The sequence below is a fragment of the Malus domestica genome, chromosome 15, assembly GCF_042453785.1.
Source record: "Malus domestica chromosome 15, GDT2T_hap1".
In the NCBI taxonomy this organism is placed as follows: Eukaryota; Viridiplantae; Streptophyta; class Magnoliopsida; order Rosales; family Rosaceae; genus Malus; species Malus domestica.
Window position 1 is genome coordinate 37,781,207 of NC_091675.1, and position 10,440 is coordinate 37,791,646.

The 10,440-nt window shown below is 36.3% G+C and overlaps 1 long non-coding RNA gene across 1 annotated transcript; it reads left to right on the forward strand.

The window, feature by feature from the left end:
- The first annotated feature begins 532 nt into the window (after positions 1–532).
- On the forward strand, positions 533–1,209 carry LOC114821476 (uncharacterized). The gene is made up of 3 exons (XR_003768818.2): positions 533–713; positions 900–961; positions 1,130–1,209. It is a non-coding gene; the product is annotated as an uncharacterized lncRNA (long non-coding RNA).
- Positions 1,210–10,440: the final 9,231 nt, after the last annotated feature.

Below are 10,440 nucleotides of genomic sequence, written 5' to 3' on the forward strand. Positions count from 1 at the left end.
AATGCTATCCCAACTATTATGAGCTATAAAGTTGCTTACTTTAAGATTCCAATCAATATTATTTCTATCATTCATGGGAATTAAATGATAAAGGAGTAAGGAAAAACCCATTGATGGGTCCAGAAGAGTATATCTTCACCATTACCCACAATACATCTCATTCTCTCATGGATGATGTTTTTATTAGAACGAATGTCTTTCCAAGCAAGTAAGTAGTTTTGTTTAATCTTCGAATTTAAAAAATCAGACTTACGTCAGTATTTACTTTTAATTATTTCACCAGATCAATTTTCTTTGTTGGTTAAAACTTTCCAACCTAATTTGGCTAAACAAGCATTGTTAAAATGATCAATCCGTTTGATTCCTAAACCACCCTGATTCTTCGGAGAACAAACCTTCTTCCACATGGCAAAAAAAAAAATTTAATTAAAAGAAAAGCTTAAATCTTAAAAAAAAAATTAAAAAAATTAAAAAAACTAAAACCCACCTCCCGCAACCCCACATCCCCCGCAAACAAACCCAGAAACCTTACCCCCCCCCCGGCCCCCGACCCACCTCCCTCCCCACCACTCTCTTCAATTATTTCTTGTTTTTTATTTAATTTCTTGTTAAATTGTGGAGCGAGCGGTGTCAAACGATGGAAATATTCCCCCAAAATTGCAAAGACTTCGTTCCAAATCACGACTTCAAGCCCTCTTCGACATCTGAAGCAGGTTCTTGTTTTTGTTTTATTTTATTCAATTTGCCCACTTTTTAATTTTTTGAATTACAAGAAAATGTTGAATTCGAGTTCGGATTCGATTATTACTTCTTCTTATAGTTTTACTTTTGTTTTCTAGTACAAAAAAATGTAGAATCGGGGAATTTTTCTAATTTGATTTCATCCCTCTTTTCTGCAGAGTTAAAATTTAAAATCCTAGAGCGATTGCAACGAAGTTGGACAGTGACGTGAGCGACAAAGGTGGGTAATTTCTGCAATTCTTGGTTTTTTAATCCTTAATTTTCAAAAAGAAATTGGGAAACTTTTCACTGTTACATTGTGAATTTCAATTGAGTAGTTGAGTTGTAAGAAAAAGGAAAATTTTTGGGGGTCGTTGAAGTCATGCTCTGATTATATCATTGTTTTCAGAATGTACTCCAAATATTGTTGCCAAACTCTGATTATATCATTGTTGAAGTCATGCGAGTTCTGGCTGAGGTGGATCGCCGGGGGGGCGGAAGATCTGGGGTGACGCAGGGGGAGGGAGGGTGGCGAATAAGGTTTCTCTGAGGTGGGTGAGGGTGGGGGAAAATAGATCTGGGTTTGTTGGGGGGGGGGGAAGGGATCTGCATTTTTTTGTTTTTGGAGGGAGGAGGAGATATGGGGTTTTGTGGGGAGATGGGATGGATTTTAGGTTTTTTTTTTTTTCTTTTTTTGAAAATTTATGTTTTTTTTTATTAAATTTTTTTTTATTTTTTGCCACATGCCACACATTTGGTAGTCATGTGGCACAAATGTGGCAGCCACGTCAGCACTTAACGGATCAATGGATGAAAAATATAACGAATGTATTATATTGAAATAAAATAGTACTTGAGGTATAAAAGTGAAATATTTTAAAGATGTATGAGATTGTAATAGACCTCAAACCTGAGAAGATATTATGTAATTTACCCAATCTTTAATCATATGAATAATAGTATCTTTAACCTCTCCCAAACAACCTTGGTAAAAAGTAGCACAAGGACCATCAAATTCAGGTGCTTTTAACGCACCAATGCTATTCACCGCTTCCTAAACTTCCTCATCTAAAATACATTCAAGTAGTTGCATATTATGCGCATGATCAATGCAAGGAGTTATGATATCAACTATTGTAGCCAATATCTCCTGAGAAGGGGAACTATCACAAGAAAACCTAGTTTATACTCCCGCACAAAAATTTGCTCTAGACCCTCCCCATAATTCCACCAGAAACCATTACTATCTTTAACAGATTTTATTTCATTTCTTTTCCCACAGATAGAAGCCGCCATTTGAAAATATGTAGTATTTTTATCTCCTAATAGAAGCCACTTAACCTTAGCATTTTGAGCCCACATAATTTCCTCTTCTTGTAAAACTTGGTTAAGCTCACTTCTAATTTTAACCTCGTCATCCATACTTATAGAATTATCTTGATCCCTTATAATTTTATTTTGAATATCACATATAGAGGTTAAAAGCTTATCTTTATGTTCTTTGATATTACAAAATGTCTCTTTGTTCCACTTCCTTACCAAATACTTGAATGTCCCTGCACAAGCAACAAACTTTTTTTGTGGCCTTGAATATTTGTACAAGTCCAGGCACTTTTGACAAAATTCCTAAAGTTAGGATGATGTAACCAATAGCTTCAAACTTGAAGGAATAAGGGCCTTTTCTAACAGGGTTTACATTATTAGTAAGTAAGATAGGACTATGATCTGATCCAAAGATAGGAAAATTATGTAAAGAAAAGTCATGGAACTCCCTCAACCACTGAGGATTAGCAATACCACAATCAAGTCTCTCATAAATTCTAGTGTTGTCACTATGACCATTGGTCCAAGTATAAGGAACACAGGAGGCAATTAGGGAAATCAAGTCACCTCTATTTAGGAAATTAATGAAGTTATTCATGTAGGTAGTAGTATTTAGAGCAGCCCCCCATCTTTTCAGTGGAGCCCACAATATTATTGAAGTCTCTAATTAAATACCAAGGATGGTTTGTCAGTGTATGAGCTAAAATTTGATCCCAGAGATTAGCTTGTAAATGTTTCTGAGGATAAGCATAAACAAAGGCATTGAATTGCACCTTATCATTATGTAAATCTTTAACTACACAATGGATAAAACGAGGTGATGAGCTTAAAGTAGTAATATTAATGGAAGAAGAGTTCCAGAACAAACAAACCCCACCAGCTCTGCCAGTGGGATTGCAGGAAAAAACCTGATCAAAGTGCCTACTGTAGAAATTGCTTTGGACCTTGTCTAGGGACATCTTAGTTTCAAACAAGCAAAAAAGGTCCAGCTTAATCAAAGTACATAGAAAATTAAAATTACTACTAAAATCAGGTCTCCCAAGACCCCTACAATTCCATACCATGCACTTCATTGATCAATAATTTTGAGCTCTCAAAACAAACAGAATTAACAAAAGAACTCAGTTTACCTCTTAAATTCTTCGAGATTTAAAAGGACACAGCCAGAGTGGAAAACCGAGCTTGAACAAAACAAATTGACTTTTCCCCAACCTAATTTAACAAAGCCAAGAAAAGCCCCAAATTTTTTAATACCCTAACCCTAGAACTTGGAATCAGTTCAAAAAACTAGTAAAACAAATCAAGGGTTATAAAATAACCTTAAAGATTGTAGATAAAAAAAATAAAAAACCAGAAATAAAACCCTAATCGGCGAAAAGAAATTGAAAAATTTATAGTGAGAAGCAGCTGTGAAAAGATGAGATTGATAGAAAGAAATTATCAAACTAATTAGCACTACGAGTGTTCACACTGTTTTGTTTATTAACTATAACAGAAAGATTGCAGGAAAAAGAGAAATAGGAGAAGCAGAAAATATTTCTTTTCTTATTGCTTTTGTATCGTATGTTTTGAACACTCGTAGTGCTCTATTTATAGAGCAACAAAAACTTCACTATTTAGCATATGAATCTTTACTGTATACATGTGGGCAAACATACGCATTGTTTACAACACTCCCCCTTGGATGCCCACATATCAACATCAGTTGCCTCGTTAAAACCTTACTTGGAAAAACCCAGTGGGAAAAAACCATAGCGAAGGAAAAAGAGTACAACTTTATCAGGTTTGTTGATATGGTGTTGAGCATGCTTATGTTGCCTCATTAAAACCTTGATAGGAAAAATCCAGTGGGAAAAATCATAATCGAAGGAAAAAAAGTACAACATGCATGTATCATGGATGCTCCCCCTGAATTGTTTGTCCCCCTGATTCTGTATTCTTCAAATTTGTAAGCCGACATAATCCGATTCCCTACACTAACTTCTGAAATGTGCACTTTGGTAGAGATTTGGTGAACAAGTCTGCTAAATTTTCATTGGAACGGATTGACTTCAATAACTTTAGCCTTATGAAGCTCACGTGCACTGAAAAACCTTGGAAATATGTGTTTAGTCTTATCACCCTTGATGAATCCTTCCTTCATCTGAGCAATACAGGCTGCATTATCTTCATGGATGACAGTTTGAATGTCTATCTTTGAAGGTATACCACATGAATTCTAGATGTGATGGATCATTGATCTTAACCAAGAACATTCACGACTTGCTTCATGTAAATCAATTATTTCCGAGTGATTAGAAGATGTAGCAACTAACATTTGCTTCATTGATCACCATGAAATTGCAGTATCTTCATTAGTGAACACATATCCATTTTGTGAACGGGCTTTATGCGGATCGGAGAGAAAACCAGCATCTGCATATCCAACAAGGATCTGGTCATTTATGTGCTTGTTTGAGTAGAAGCGACCCATATATGTTGTCCCACGAAGGTATCGTAGAACATCTTTGACTCCGTTCCAATGACGAATTGTTGGAGCAGAGCTATATCTTGCTAACAAGTTAACTGAAAAAGTTATATCTGGTCTAGTACATTGTGCTAAATACATCGTAGAACATCTTTGACTCCCTTCCAATGACGAATTGTTGGAGCAGAGTTATATCTTGCTAACAAGTTGACTGAAAAAGCTATATCTGGTCTAGTACATTGTGCTAAATACAATAAAGCACCTATTGCACTCAAATATGGTACTTTTGGACCAATGACTAGTTCATTATCTTCTTTTGGACGGAATAGATCTTTCTTAATATCCAAAGAACGAACGACCATTGGGGTGCTAAGTGGATAAGCATTGTCCATGCCAAATCACTTCAGTTTTTTTTTCAATGTAAGCTGATTGATGGACCAAAATTCTATTAGCACAATACTCGATCTGCAGGCCGAGACAATATCTTGTTTTCCCAAGGTGTTTCATTTCAAATACGCTTTTCAGATATTCAGCAGTTTTATTGAGCTCTTCAAGGGTTCCAACTAGATTCATATCATCGACATATACTGCCACTATAGCAAATCCAGTATTTGTTCTTAATGAACACACAAGGGCAGATGACATTGTTGGCATATCCTTCTTTAATCAAATATTCACTGAGACGATTATACCATATTCGCCCAGATTGTTTCAGCACATATAGTGATCGCCTTAATTTGATTGAGAACATACCTCGTGGTTTGTTAGTTGCTTCAGGCAACTTAAGTCCTTCTGGGACTTTCATGTATATATGTCATTATCTAATTCTCCATATAGATACGTGATAATGATATTCATAAGTCGCATGTCAAGTTTTTCTGAAATCACCAAACTTATTAAGTAACAGAACGTAATTGCATCTATTACAGGAGAGTATGTTTCTTCATAATCAATTCCAGGTCTTTGTGAAAAACCTTGTGCAACGAGTTGTGCTTTATATCTTGCAATCTCATTTTTCTCGTTGCATTTCCTTATGAATACCCATTTGTAACCCACGAGGTTTACACCAGGTGGGGTTTGGACTACTGGTCCAAAAACACTTCGCCTTTCCAAGGAACTTAATTCTGCCTGGATTGCATCTTTCCACTTAGGCCAATCTTGTCTCTATTTGCATTCTTCAACAAAGCAAGGCTCAATGTCATCGCCTAATATAATTTCAATGACTATTGCAAATGCAAACATGTCGTCGATGATTATTTCATTTCGATCCCACAATTTATTAGTACATGCATAATTTATGGATATTTCTTTGCTTTCATGTACTTCTGTCTCTTCAGGGACATGTGTCTCATCAAGGACATTTTCTTTTTCGGGAAGTACAGAATCATGAATTGTGGATTTATCATTCATTTTCTTTTCCTGAATAATTTCATTTAGGTTCAACTGTGCCCTCATCTTTCTCTTTCGAGGGGCTGAATCTTTTAAACCTAAGGGTCTACCATGCTTCAGCCATGCACTAGATGAATCATTCACTACCACTTTATTTTGTCCAATAGAGACATCAATTCTTGTAGGTGCATTTGTAGCTAGTATATGTGACTTTGTCACTTTCGAAGTATCATTAAATGCATCTGGCATTTGATTAGCAATACTTTGAAGATGAACGATCATTTTCACTTCATTTTCACATTGAATGCTTCGCGGATCAAAATGAGATAAGGTGGGAACAACCCATGTCAGCTCTTGCCATTCTTCTGGAATGGTCCTTTCTCCCCCTAACAATGGGAATACTGTCTCATCAAAATGACAATCAACAAAACGAGCTGTAAACATATCACCTATCAAAGGTTCCAAATATCTAATGATAAATGGTGAATCAAAACCCACATTAACTCCCAGTCTGCGCTGAGGTCCCATTTTAGTGCATTGTGGCGGTGTGCCATAAACAGCACAACCAAAAACTCGTAAATGTGAAATGTTTGGCTGATGTCCAAACACGAGTTGTATTGATGAGTATTGGTGGTTGGCTATGGGTGTCAGTCGAACCAATGATGCAGCATGTAAGATGGCATGTCCTCATGCAGAGACTGACAATTTCGTTTTCATGAGCAAAGTGTGGGCTATTAATTGAAGCCGCTTGATAAATGCCTCTGCTAAACCATTTTGAGTATGGACATGAGGAACATGATGTTCAACATCAATGCCCAGTGCCATGCAGTAATCATCAAAGGTTTGAAACGTAAATTCACCAGCGTTATCAAGTTGAATTGACTTAATGGGATGATCTGGGAACTGTGCTCGCAACTTAATTATCTAAGCAAGAAGTCTCGCAAAAGCTACATTTCGAGTAGACAATAGGCAAACATGTGACCATCGGGTAGATGCATCAACCAAAACCATAAAATATCGAAATGGTCCGCAAGGTGGTTGAATAGGTCCACAAATATCCCATTGAATTCTTTGCAAAAATGATGGGGATTCATCATCAACCTTTAGTTGTGATGGTCTAGTTACCAACTTCCCTTGGGAACAAGCTTTGCAAAGGTTATCATTTGAGGTAGTAATGTGTCTGCTCAATACTGGATGTCCCTTAGAGTTGGTAATGATCTTATGCATCATGGAGGATCCTGGATGACCTAGACGGTCATGCCAAAGCATGTAAACTTTTGAATCCATGAACTTCTTGTTCATGACAGCATATGCCTCAATTGTCTCTATGTATGTATAATACAATCCCCTCGATAAACCATGCAACTTCTCCAATATATACTTCTAGGTATCATTGGAGGTAATGCATAAATATTCCACATTTTCTACACTTTTCGTTTCATGTGGTATCCATTTAAACGTATGTCTTTAAAACTCAACAAATTTCGAATAGATCGAGTAGCGTATAATGCATTCTGTATGGAGAATATTGTTCCATTTGGTAAGATAATCTGGGCTTTTCTTGTGCCTTCAATTACATCTGATTGCCCTGATATTGTCCTACCTTTACTTTTGCAAGTACCAAATTCGAGAAATACTTTTGATCTCGAAGTATTGAATGCATGATTGCACTGTCTGCAATACAAAAGTCTCTGCCATTGCTCTTGTTTTGAGAATAACCATAATTTTTATCCATGTTCTCTAAGTAAAGAAATTACAGTTAAAAAGTAGTTTATTCATACTAGAATACTACTTTTATTGAATTGAAAATGTGAGCATTAAACCACAAGTACAAATAACAAGAGTACATTAAACATAAATGATTCAATCGGACCCATAAACTTCATTCCCTCTTTCAATAATAAAGTCTGAAACATCCAGGTGGGTTGTGTTCAACTGTCCTGATAAATTGGACACTAGATCAGGTATTTCCATTGGTTGAGTATGGTCGAGGAAATTGGTCTCGACACCCTTCTTCTTGAGGGAGGCTTGATATAGATCCACCAGATGCTTTGGGGTGCGACAAGTACGCACCCAATGTCTATTGCCACCACACCTATGGCAAACTCCTTCAGGATTTCTAGGAGTGTTCATATGAGCTTTGCCTTTCTAGCGATTTGCATTCTTAAAGCTCTGGCCTGGATTATGCCTTGGAACCTGGTTGTGAAATTGGACACCGTGGTTCTTGCCTTTCCCATTCCACCGGCCTTGCTTATGGCCATTTTCTCGTTTGTAATTATTTCCACGAGGGGATGTGGTACTTCCTTCAAGGGAAGCAGTATTCACTTCTGGGAATGGTGCTAATCCAGTAGATCAGGACTGATGATTCTTCATCAGAAGCTCATTGTTTTGCTCGGCTACAAGGAGTACAGATATCAGTTGGTTATACTCAGTAAAGCCTTTTTCTCTATATTGCTGCTGCAGGAGCACGTTGGAGGCATGAAAGGTGCTGAAAGTCTTTTCCAGCATATCTTCCTCAGTTATTGTTTCTCCACAGAGCTTCAACTGGAAACTAATTTTGAACATTGCAATCCTGGATCCTTAGGTAAGCCCATTCATAACGAGCCCTTGGAAGAATCACCGTTTTTTGGTGATTATATCTATTTTTCAGTGCCTTCTAGAGGGTTAATGAATCTTCAACTGTGAGGTACTCGCTATTCAGTCCCTCATCAAGGTGGCAACGGATAAAGATCATGGCCTTCGTCTGATTTTTAGAGGATGCACTGTTATCCTCCTTGATGGTTTCCCCAAGATTTCCTGCCTCCAGATGGATCTTGGCATCCATTACCCAGGTAAGATAGTTCTTTCCAGTAATATCAAGGGCAACAAAATCAAGTTTTGCCAAGTTCGCCATTTTCTTTTCTGAGAGAAAAATGAGGTGTGTAAGAACTTGCAATAATATGTATTCTGGAGGAATATATTGTTAGAACTTCTGGTTCTTACAAATTTTGATCTTCAGGTCAAAATGATAAGTACTCGAAACTTCAGGCTCGAGATTTACATGATTAATGAAAAGGCCAATTGTACCACACCATTCTCATCGAAACAAGTATAGGATGAGTGATTATTCCGCACCATTTTAAATAGCAAGAAAATTTAAATATGCAGAGTAGGTGGACGATTATACTGCACCACCTAAAATTGCGATAAAATTTAAAGATGCAAAGCAGGGTGGGTGATTATTCCACACCACCTAAAATTGCAATAAAATTAAATAACAGACAAATTTAAATATGCAGGATAGGGTGGGCGATTATACCACTTCACCTAAAATTTGCAGTAAAATTAGATTTGCAGTCCAAGATAGGCGATGATACCGCACCATCTTGGATTGCATAAATAAACACTGGGTTAATAGTCAAGAGTTACACCAAACAAGAAATCAAAGATATAAGTAACTGTTAGGTTGAGAACTAGAAGTAAACATGGTGCAAACAGTTCTTCGCGAGGGTATATCCAACAATTGAGGCTGAGGAAGAAGAAGAACAGTAAAAACCTTAGAGGAAACTTTTTTTTTTCTTTCAGTGAAGGGAAATGAGAAATGATTAGAGAGTCGTGTTGATAATGTGTTATAAATAGGCAAAAGTTAGAGAAATAACCTTTGCTAAGAGCAAGAGCGAAGTGGATTTAATATATTACACTGTTTTGTTTATTAACTATAACAGAAATATTGCAAGAAAAAGAGAAATAGGAGAATGCATAAAATATTCTAACTTATCTTTCTTTTCTTATTGCTTTTGTGTCGTCTATTTTGAACACTCGTAGTGCTCTATTTAAAGAGCAACCACCATGAAAACTTACAAAAACTTCACTATTTAGCATATCAATCCTTACTGTATACATGTGGGCAAACATGCCCACTGTTTACAACATTTTTCTTATTTTTTTAACATTATCAGTAAACTTCTTTCCTATTCCAATTAAGCTTCTAGGATTCCTAATCTACATTGTACAAAAAAAAACATAATTCTTTCCTAATCCTTTTAGACAAGAATTTGTGCACCTCCAGCTTCCTGATACAATCCTAATGAAAATAGGACACTAACATTGACTAGCCAAATTCCTTACTAGTTTGAGTGAGTGTGATATATGTATTTATTGAAATCAAGTATCCTGTGCTTGACACATATAACACTACTGCTACATTTGTATGAATTCAACATTTATGAGAATCATCCTTTTTACCAAACTAAAATCATGCACAATTTTAATTGGGAGATGCTAAAATTGTATTATTTTTACATATTTTTATTTCTGTACTCAAAGGAAACCACAAGCATAAACCGTAGCAACACATGATAACAAACTTAGGAAAGTTGCAGCATTGATCTCAAAAGACCACGGCTAAGTAATCTGGTATTTTCAAAATTTGATCCATTGACAACCTGAAAGACTGAGTCGTTTGATTTTTGAAAAAGAGAATTGTTATTAACACTCCAAAAATCTCATTCTACACTCTAAATTTTCTATATTAGGAAAGAAAAATATACGTGTGAGAAGTG